We start from the raw sequence: 12,485 nt of genomic DNA, 5'->3' as shown, positions 1-12,485 counted from the left end.
CTTAGCTAGAGGAATATGGGTTGAATGGAGAAGTTGGCTACTATATATCATATATTTTTGGATTATCGTTTTTGAGTCCAGAGGAAATTGGTGATTTTTTTTAATTTGAATTATCAGAAATACAACCAGTTGATTCTAAAGTTGTAGATTTCGCTGACTATTTAGTCAACAATTATATTTCAGAAGAATCAATTTTCCCTCCATCAATATGGGCAGAAAAGTACAAGTTTACAGCGAACGACATACGGATGCGAGTCTTTCCATAAAAAATTTAATAGTCTTTTTAATAGTTGTAAAAAATGTTGTAAAAAATTGTTGTTTTAATAGTGTTTTTAATAGATGTTTTAAAGATAATGCAAACCGATAGTGTTATAATAATAAGAAGCTCGCTAATTTCTGTACGTCAATATAGGAAACCGCGCCGAAACAATATTTTATTTGTTGATAATCAGATCAAAAAATTACATGAAAATAAAATAACAAGGTTAGATTTTGTAAAAAGCTTATCTAATAAATATAATTAGCTAACCTAATTTTTAACTGCCATTTTTTACCGACAACATTATTATTATTATTTATTATATTATGGTCTATATTAATAATTTTGATTTACTATACTATACTATACTCTATTTTTATTTATTTACTTTTTTATTATATTTGATAAATAATGTTTTGATTGACTTATATTATATTTATAACATATTATATATGTTTAGAGCCCCTGATTTCAATACACGAATTGCGTCCTGTATTTTTTGGGACGCAATTCGTGTATACCTTTTTTACCGGACGCAACTCGGGTGATCCCCTACCGGCCCTACCTATACAGTACTCACAGTGGCGGCGTGAATAGCTATTTTATGAGGCGGACGCCTCATGCAAAAGCGGGGTGGGTATCCCTTGACTCCTAGTTTATAATTTACACTCACATACGACCTACATACCTGGGTAAATATTAGGTACTTTACGTTACATTATCGAGAAATGGATTAGTTAGGTACTGTGTAAGGTGTAACATCAATAAGATTGTTATAAACAGTTTACTCTAATATTACAGGATACAATTTTAATTACGGTACCTATTAAAATGTTTAAAATGTTTAAATTGTTTAATTGATAAATATAGGTCTTTTCGGTTTACGTTATAGCTAAACGTAAGCTAAACACCTCTCTGATCTCAGTGTTTAAAATCGATTATACGTGCAAATCACTTCTTTTAAACATTTTAAGATAGTTACATGAATTATTGATTTATAATATATGATAAATTTTATTCGATCATAATTAATATGATTATTAATACGCGAGGCCATTTAACAATAAATACCTAGTAAATACAATCGTATTTTAAAATAGACTATAGTGCGGGCCGTCGGCCGTTTGGCGTTTCCTGATAATGAATTAATAGAAATCCAAACAAATAATGCTATAAATATACAGCTATCAGAATTTTACACAACATCGAATTACCAATGAGCATGCTTAATAAAAATTCATAATTGTGTTGTTTAGACTGATTGTACGGTTATGTGCCTATGTTGTATTATTGCAATTTGTAGGTAGTTTACTGTTTAGTGCGCTGTTCAACGTAATTTTTCTGATTTTCTCGTCTATTATTTTGATAATTTGTACTTTATAATGAATTCACGCGTGTGTGGTTTTTGTTGTAAAGAAAGAGGAGATTTAAACCAAACAAATTGGAATCGACATCCAAGCATGTAAAAGCAAAAAAATTAAAGCCAACAGTAGTTTTAATATAAAACAATTTTTTACAAAAACACTTAAAAAGGTATGTATTATTATTATACTTGATTGTCTCTAATTTCCCAATAACATTATAAATCACAACTGCAGTATGCCAGTATGTGTGGACCTTAAGAACAATACTATAAAAATTAAATAATTTTTATATCTAATAATTATTAATTAATATAGATTCTAAAGTTGATGCTGTCTTAAAACCAGAGAGAGAACAATCAACATCTGTACAGAATTCTTCAAATGATTCAGGTTTCCTAAGTATGTGTACATTTTTAATTAATTATAAATTATTTTAAGTTCAATGAAGTTCATAACTTTATTATTTTTATTATATATACCAATATTTATATAGAATATTTAAATGAAGCAGATCTAACCAGCAGTATTGAAATTGATAATCCTAGGTCTAATAAATTCATAATTTATTTTTTAGAAAACAAGTAAACATTTGATCCTATCAAAAAATATGAATTTTTTATTGGAATTTTATTTTTAATTTTATCTATTAATATTTAACATTACTTTCAATGTTTCAAGTCTATATTCTAAATCAAATATTTATAATATATTACATGTTGAAGACATCTAGTAAATCCAAATGAACCTGATCCTACTATTTTTATGGAAGTTAAACGTTTGGAATCGAATGATACTATTAGAGAACAGGAGAGAAACCATTTATCAGCTGAATCTAGTTCTTCTCACAAAACAGGTACCAATGCATTTATATTATTTTATTTATAAACATAATTTATTATTTTAGAAATAATAATCAGTGTGGATTAGGTTAAATAAATTCATAATTTATTTTTTAGAAAACAAGTAAACATTTGATCCTATCAAAAAATATGAATTTTTTATTGGAATTTTATTTTTAATTTTATCTATTAATATTTAACATTACTTTCAATGTTTTAAGTCTATATTCTAAATCAAATATTTATAATATATTACATGTTGATGACATCTAGTAAATCCAAATGATCCAGATCCTACTATTTTTATGGAAGTTAAACGTTTGGAATCGAATGATGCTATTAGAGAACAGGAGAGAAACCATTTATCAGCTGAATCTAGTTCTTCTCACAAAAAAGGTACCAATGCATTTATATTATTTTTAAATATTTTTTTTATATATTTTTAAACATAATTTATTATGTTAGAAATAATAATTAATCAGTGTGAATTAGGTCAAATAAATTCATAATTTCTTTTTAGAAAACAAATATTTTTATAATTAATAATAATACAAATAAATATGATAATACTCAAAGTGCAATATTTATATAATTTGTATAATCTATAATCTTTCTAACAAAGATTTAAATTATTTTGTTGCAGATATTTTTAGTACATCGTCAGCTAATTCATTTTTAAATGATCCAGGGAACTGGCCTCTTCATATTCCATGCAGTATGAAGGGCTATTTTTTGGAACTGGGAACATGTCAACCAACTTCCATCGAATTATTTCATAATATATTTCCAAAAATAGGGGACAAAAATGGTGAAATCAGATCATTCCATGAAAGTTATTACACCAAAACTTTGCCAGATGGAACATGTTCAAGACGCCTCTGGTTATCATACTCGCCAAGTTTGAACCGTATTTTCTGCATTTCTTGTAAAGTTTTTGGATTGCCGAAAGCAAAAAATATGATAATGGCTTCTTCAGGTTCAAATGATTTTAAAAATTTAAAAAGAAATATTGAAGCTCATGAAACATGCATGCATCACTTGCAAGCAGAAATCAGTCGTACTTTGTTTGCAAGTAATTATAGGATTGATGTTGAAATAGTCCACTCAGCCAATCAAAAAATAGCAGATAACCGGGAGGTATTAAAAGTTGTAATTGATGTGCTTGTTTATATTGCTCGACAAAATATACCTTTAAGAGGGCACAATGAATCTTCTTCTTCAATGAATAAAGGTAACTTTTTGGAACTTCTTCAATTATTGGCTAAATATCATCCAATACTTCAAAACCATTTGAACAAAATTGAAAAAAAAAAAATAGGCTTATATTGTCACACGATTCACAAAATAAACTTTTAAAAATATTAGCTGATATAGTTAGATCGTTTATTTTAAAGCAAGTAAAAAAATCTGGATTATTTTCCGATATCATTGATACAACAACTGATATAGCTAAGCTTGAACAATTTTGTCTTGTGATCCGTTATGTTGATGAATATAATAAAGTCCAAGAGCGATTAGTATCTCTAGAAACTGCTCCAGACTCATCTGGACTTGGGATGTTTCAACTGTTTTCTAAGATAACAGAAACTCATAATATTGATTGGAAAACACAACTCTGTGCACAAGCTTATGAAGGAGCATCATGCATGCAAGGTATTTATTCAGGTTTAAGAACACACATACAGAAAGAAAACCCCAGAGCTGTTTATATCTGGTGTTTTGCTCATGTGATTAATTTAGTGGTTGTTGACACATGTGACTGTTCTGTAGATACAAAATTATTTTTAGGAGACATTCAAGCAATAAACCAATTTATGCGAGCTCGCAAAAGAACAGCAAAGTTTATTCATTATCAAAAAGAATGTTTTCCAAAAGATCGAATTCGACGTCTAAAGCATTTTTCTACTACCAGATGGACGTCTCATGGGAGAGCTATTGTTGTAATTTATGAAAAATATCAAGCATTACTAAAAACATTAAATTATTTATCTACTGCTGATGATTTAGATCGTGACACTGTATCAAAAGCAAAGAGTTTAGCTAACACTATTAGTTCATTTAAGTTTATAATATCAATGGAATTAATGAAATCCATTTATTCTATAACCACACCTTTATCAAAATGCCTTCAATCAAAAAATTTAGATTTTATCCAAGCTCTAGTACTTATAGACGAAGCGCAGAAAAGTTTACAGCATATGCGAAGTGATGAAGGATTTATGAGCCTAGTGAACGTAGCCAAAACTTTTTCATCTAATCAAAATCGAACAGAAGTTGACTTTAGAGAAATCAGACATAGACGTAAAAAACAGATGGCAGGAGAAATAGCAATGGATGAAACAGAAATGCTAGCAAGTGAACGTTACAAAACCACTGTGTACCTACTTTGTAGTTTTGGACACAATAATTAACGCCATTTCCACTAGATTTTGTGAATCCAAAGAAATACTAAAGGACCTAAGTTTATTATCACCGCAGCGAATTTTATTTTATTCAAATAATGGTCATAAATTACCAGAAGATGCTTTTGAAGATATAGGGAAGTGGTTACCAAGTATAGATCTTAGTAATTTAAGAACAGAATATTCTATGTTTACTAAATCACTACAAGGTTTATTACTTGGACTTGGGCCCAATAAACTACATCAGATTGAAAACAACCCATTGGACAATGATAGTTGTAACAATACTGATACAGAATTAAGCTCAAGTGAAAATGATTGTATAAATTCTAAAGAAACATTAACAACTGATCAATTGTTTCAAGTTGTATCAAATTTTGGAATTAGACATGCATTCCCAAACTTATATATAGCCTATAAGGCACTCCTTACCATTCCAGCAGCTTCTGCCTCTGCAGAACGAGCATTTTCCAAAGTAATAGCCATTTAATTATTTTAACTAATATATATTTTTTAATTAATTCTAATTTTTATTTTTGTTCAAAGGTAAAACTAATCAAAACAAGATTACGTTCAACAACTGAACAACACAGATTAGAAAGCCTCATGATACTAAGTTGTGAAAAAGATATACCTATTGACTATAATGCAGCCATTAATCAATTTGCTTTATCCTCTGATTTATTAAAAGATAATTTAATTTTCAAATAGATATAGTTGTACACCATAGTTAACAAAACAAAAATATTTTTTTGATTATTAGTCACATGTTCATTAGACTTGGTATTTGAGTTGTTAGTCCAGTTGTTGTTTCCTTAGATTCATGATTAGCAAAACAATGATGGTTATCTTAATAATTTATACAAAGTATGAGGAACATAAACATAAGTAATTTTACTATTTTTACTTAAAACTAATTCAGAGCCACTATGACAAAGTATATTATTGTTGTAGAATTGTAAATTGGGGGGTGTGGGGGCATAGTCCCCACGGGTCTGTGTAATGCAATTTAGGTGGTGGTGGTTAATCTCTAGCTTCTATATTTGCGTCATGAAATAAAATAGTTCACATCCCTTCTGGGTTTTTCATCTTATCATTATCATCATTCATTCTGTATGCTTTTGGGAAGGTCTGTCTGTTATAATCAGGAGCTGTTATACTTAAAATTGCAATTTTATGTTATATTTAATATTGTACTGCATATAATATGTTATATACTAATTAATTCAATATTAAAAACAAATTTCAGATTTTTAAGTACTTAATATTATAAAATTAGATAATATAAAGTTAAAAAAGGTACTATTATAAAATACTATCTATTATATACCTAGGTAATCTATACATTTTTATAATATAAATATAATTAGGTAATTACCTATCCTGTATAATTTTTAATTATAAGATTAAACCTTATATTAAGTTTTATTTATTAATAACAATTATTATTATTTTCTGGGATTCACAAGGTATCATCTACAAAGACTAGGTACCTAGAGAAGGGAAAAACGATCACAGGGCTCTAATATGCCGAATTATTGGGTAGATTTGACGCCGAATTGAAGAAAAAAGTGCTCTTTCACCATGACAACGCACCGGCTCACACCTCCCGCGTCACCACGGCCAAATTGGTCAAATTACGTTACGAACTGCTGCCCCATCCACCCTATTCTCCAGATTTGGCCCCTTGCGATTTTTTTTTGTTTCCAAACTTGAAAAAGTCACTCGCTGGGCAAAAATTTCGGTCGAACGAGGAGGTTATTTCCACTACGGAGACCTATTTTGCAGACCTTCCGAAAACGTATTTTTTAGACGGGTTAAAAAGTTGGAGTATCGCTGGGTCAAGTGTATCGAGTTAAAAGGAGACTATGTTGAAAAATAAATTGTCACTCTTCCAAAATTTTAGTTTTTCTTTTGTAGGCTAAGTACTTATCGGACCACCCTCGTATACGCACAACATGAGTATTATTACGCACGACAATATTATTATTTTTATTACATAACAATTCTCCCCCGACCCCCTCATACTGCAGTGTTCGTCCGCTCGACTCATAGCTGCTGGCGGCTGCCGCCGTTCTCGCTATCGTCATCAAAGACAGTACCACATACAGTGCATCCTGTCATTGCCACAACAATGTAATTAAATTTCGCAAAAGACGACATTGACCTACACTCTCCAGTCAAAACCAACGGACATCGGCAACGGCTCGGCATCATCGACGGCCACCAGTCACTCTCTTTTTCGCTTCGTCTTGGTCACCGTCGACTCCACCAACTCAACGTACCTGGCCTCAATAAAAATACGTTTTTATTGTCTTCGTCGTTCATTTTTTTTACACGTATTGTCAACCAGCCATGATGGGCCGAGTCCACACTGCGGGCCCGTGGCGGGCGAAGCCAACCTATGCACCAACTCAAGCCCCAGTCATATTGTCAAGTCGTAACGTAATATTCTTCCCCTGCCCACCCTGAAAGGCACGATTTATAGGCGTCGCATGGCGCGTGTCCGTTTTCTTTTTTTCTATCTCTTCTTTCTCTATTTCTTTCTCTCGTATTTGTCGCAAGCCATTAAATTATTCCTAATAATCATTATAACTATGATATTATATTATTAATATTATTTAATTCATTGTATATTTTTTTAAATGTACTTTCCACAACGTATTATGTCGCCGGTAACCCTGTGGGCCGAGATTTGTATTATTTGTGTACGGAAAACAGAATGTATATATATATATCAAAAAAGCAGACTTGCGACGCGTGAATAGGTCCTTATTCGTGAATTTCCAATATTTCCATTTTCCATGCCGTCATGCGTTTGTATTATTGTATTTTTCAATAATTATTATATTCTATGATGAAAAATGTAAAATTATATTATCTTATTTATGTTATATAACTCGTATTACTGCACCAGTCATGTGCCCATTTATTATATTTACGAAATTTCAACTCGTATTTAAATTATTATTATTATTTATTATGCACGTTGTGCCTTTGTAAAATACAAAATAACTGATTTTTGAATAACCCTAAAATATTATAATTATTATTACTAGTTAAAAAATATAAAATTTCTATTTTCCCTTTATATATTAATCTTTGATGTTTATTCATCAATGTTTATGTAAAAAACCTACCAGTTCCACTGACCAGGTCCTCTGGCTCACACGCGGTGCGGCTGGTAGGTCATGTGGATAGTGTTCCCCTAACCACATGGGTGGTTTCTGCGGCCTTAAAAATCCCCAGATCCTCACAACTGTATCAAAAAATTGAAACAAAAAAGAGATGACTGCACTCCAGTCAAACCGATTCCACAAACCCAAGGCACATTAATAAGGTAACAATTGATTCTGATATTAATATAAACGTCAGCAAATTAGACGATGTGTTAAAAAACCAAATAACTACAAACAATACTTTTACAACTCTTAGCAATCTAGAGCTAGAAAAAAAAACTAAAAGAAAAAGAAAGTATTATTCAAACTTAAGAATTTAAAATTAATGTTCTGGAACAAAACGAGAGAGCGTGTTTTATTGAAATAAGTGGTGTTAAAAAAGAAAATACCGAAACACCGAAAATGTCGAAACACTAGTTAATGAAATAGCTTCCAAAATTGGTATTGATCTTAATCTTTTTGACATTGAAAACGCATACAGAAAACCTTCACGACAAAACTCAGAAATGCCTCTGTAACGGAATTCTCGTCTAAGAGGAAACGTGATGAATTTTTAAAGAAACGTGGAAAAATTAAATACAACGACTCGAGGATTTTTATCAATGAATGCTTGACGGCATACAATAGGAAGTTATTCTGGGAAACCCAAACAAAGACAAAAGAAATTGGCTACAGATACACTTGAACCTCAAATGGGAGAATATTTTGCAAAAAGGACGAATTGGCCAAAAACATACAAGTTAGAAATAATGATGATTTAAATTTTTTATAATTTTGTTGTTGTTTGGTTATTTTTTCTCTAACGGGTATAACAATTTTATTGTAAAACTATTTCTTATATCATTCTTACAACATTATTAACTTACTTAGCTTTAAATTTTTATTTAACATAAACATATGGTATATATTATGCAACCAGCAAAATATCACGACTCATATATTTTCCAACTATAAATTCTTATTTAAAACACAACTACGAATTTTAACGATTTTGCTTTATTCCTATAGTGTTATAAAAGCACACTCTTATCTAGGTCATGTAATTGACATAATTACATACACTATCACTTTACTATTTAAACATTGGTATAGGCTAATGGTTTTTTTCCATATAAACCATAATATCAATAGATGATAGAATTATATACAGATTTTATAGACCCTTACATCATAAACAATAACATGAATATAGTTAACACTGATTTGAATGAGTACATAATAAGCATTAAGAATAACCATCTAAATCTTTTGCATATGAATATAAGGTCTTGTAATCATAATATAGATGAAGTCTTGTGTATGATAAACGACTCAATTAGTAGCTTAAATATTATAATATTTAGTGAAACTTGGAACAGCACGGGGTTTGTCCCACAAGATATAATTGGCTTTTCGAATTTTAAAAGTAAAAATAACTTTAACCAAAAAAAATGGAGTTCTTATCTATATAAATTATAATCTTCACAGTACCTATATCTGTTGAACAACAACCATTGTTCTTTGAGGCCAGTTGCTTAAAAATAAATCTAAAAGCAAATAATAAACAAATTATGGTACTAGCCAAATACCGTTCCCAAAAATCGAATATAAACATCTGAACTGAATACTTTACTTACCTCAGGTGTCTTAGAAAATAATTGTTTATGAATTGGTGATATAAATATTGACATATTAGAATTAAATTCGTCTTTAAGTACCGAAAATTATTTAAATATATTATCCTAAAATGGATTTATCTCTCAAATCTGAAAACGTACACTAGAGAGGTAAATGAAACCAAATCCTATTATTAAGTCTACTTCCATATTTAGAAGAAATGAGTACAGTGCAATTCAGAGCTTTCAGACGCGATGTGGGCAATCTTATTGACAGAACACTTGGACAATCACCAACACCATACTTGACATCTAACAACTATCAAACAACTTTTCAACATCATTCCGATTCCTCATCATATGATGGTCACTCTCACACATCAGAACAGAATTCTTCTGAGAAAACCACCCTAACATGCTGTACCAAGAACTTCAACCATATTTGCTCAGAAGACCAGAAAATTGAATAACAAAAACTAGTATTTTGTAATTAGTATACTGTATTTTTTTTAATTTCATTAATTTTTATAACCCAGAAAATTTTTAAATTTGTAATTTTTTTTTTTACTGGATTTCTAATTCTAGAATAAAATATATAATTAAACTTACCTCAATGTTATTATGAGTTTTTCTTCTGGTTCCAAAGCCATTCTCCAGTTAGTATCTTTCTTCGTTATATGTGGTCCAACTGACTGCACTAAACGATGAAAAGCAACTTAAGACATTCTATAGAAACTTTAGAATTTATCCTCATCGGCGGTTAATTCCTTTGCAACTACATAGCTACTATGCTGTTTATCTTTTAAAAGTGGATGAATCCAATACCTACGTTTCCTTTTTTTGTTACGAAGCCACCAATATAACATAAACACATCCTCATCATCAGACGACATTGTCGAAACTATACATTAGTTTATCATACTTTAGTTTCACCGGTGTACGCAAATAAGAAATTAGTTTCATAAAACTAGTTTCATGAAATTTATTTCTTAAATTGGTTTCTAAAACAAGTTTCTTCAGTGTGCAGCCCGCCTATATTATCACTAAATAAAACGGTGCAATGAACGACAGTTTTAGTAAAACATAAAACAAAACGAAACAGAAAACGAAAAAAATAGTAAAACTTTAAGCGAAAATAAAATAACATTATATTATAACCTTTTCATAATAAATTATTACCTACGTATTATGTTATAATAATATTATAATATAATGAGCAGGGCTCATAACTTCTAGCATTTGCATATTTGTTTTGAGAGGTCCTAGGGATATATGTGTGAGCTATAAATTTGTTTCAGATAACCAAGAAGCTAAATACGAAATTTTATGTTACATATTTTTGCATATTTCGAAATTTAAGTGCTATTTTTCTGACTATTTTGCGATTATTTTTGCATAATATTTATTATATTAGTTATTAATTCGTGTTAATTAATTTTTTTCTTGTAATATTATAAATAATTATAAATTATAATATACCTAACTTATATGTACGATTCGCGACGTAGTGAGGTGTACGCCCGAACTGGTGTTCGCTTACACTATTTAGTAACTAATATTACTAATATTATTGATTTTATTACAATTAATATTATTATTATAACAAATATTGTTTAATACATAATTATATTAGATTTTAAACATATTATAATATTATGGCTTACGAAAAATATGGTTAAAAGAGTGATGCCCCATAAAACAATGAAAACCGCGAGATCCCGGTAAATGACCGATTTGCCGGATTCACGCGATGGCGTTGGGCATAAGCGTCAATGATGTATGTTTAGAGCTCCAAGATTGGAATATGTTTATTCCGATGGGATAGCATTAATTTGTTAGTAAATTAACACAATTAAAATAAATAACTATATTAAACAGAGACACCAATTCACACGCGGACCTCTTCCCCCTTATTCTATGGATGATTTTGTTTTTTTGTTTAACACAGCATGTGAGCATGTACTATTCAAATGCATTATACTACTCTTCTAAAACAATATATAGATAATATTACCTATTAGGGTATTAACTGTTGTATATTGTACTTACGATGTAACCGATATCCATATTATATAGACAAGCAATCTGTACAAAAAAATGCCGTAGATGTGTGGATATAGATACTGTTTAAACCTATGGACTACAATTGTAAATAATCTATAATATATACATTTATACATGTATAAACTGCCGTCAGCCTATACCAAGTTCTATGAATATCGCATTACATATTTATTTTTCATTATTAATAATATTGATTTAGTATATTTCTGTTTATTATTTAAACTATCATTACCTAAAGGTATCTACTTAATACAACTTTTAAAATATTTAGATTTATTTAAGCTATTACTTATTTATATACCACGAATCTATTTAAACCATTTTTTGATAAGTTGGTATTGATTCAAAAGTTGAAAACAATAATATATTTAATATACAAGGATATAAATATGTGTATAAATATATAATACTACAATAATTATTTATATATATAAAAAAAAAATACAATTTTTTCGTCAAAAATTAATTAAACATATTGTTGTAGTATTACACTATACCTACGTCTTATGGAAACCTATAAAAAAATATACTTAGTTACGGTTTACAGAACATCTTCAATCAGAAATATTTTTCGCGTATGTAATGATTTATTATTGAAATCATTCAATTACATAGACCTAAAAGCTAAAAATTGAAGCGTTCGATTCGAAGAACCGAGATCCTACTTAAAAAAAAAAAAAACTTTTTAAGTCTTTTTGTTAGGGATATTATTGATTATTTTACATTTACTTAAGATTTTATGAATTATCTATGTAACTGTTGTATATTATAAAAGTTATAGAA

The sequence above is a fragment of the Diuraphis noxia genome, unplaced genomic scaffold (genome assembly GCF_037042655.1).
Source record: "Diuraphis noxia isolate RWA-SAM2 unplaced genomic scaffold, SU_Dnox_SAM2 contig0001, whole genome shotgun sequence".
In the NCBI taxonomy this organism is placed as follows: Eukaryota; Metazoa; Arthropoda; class Insecta; order Hemiptera; family Aphididae; genus Diuraphis; species Diuraphis noxia.
This window is presented reverse-complemented; position numbering follows the sequence as displayed.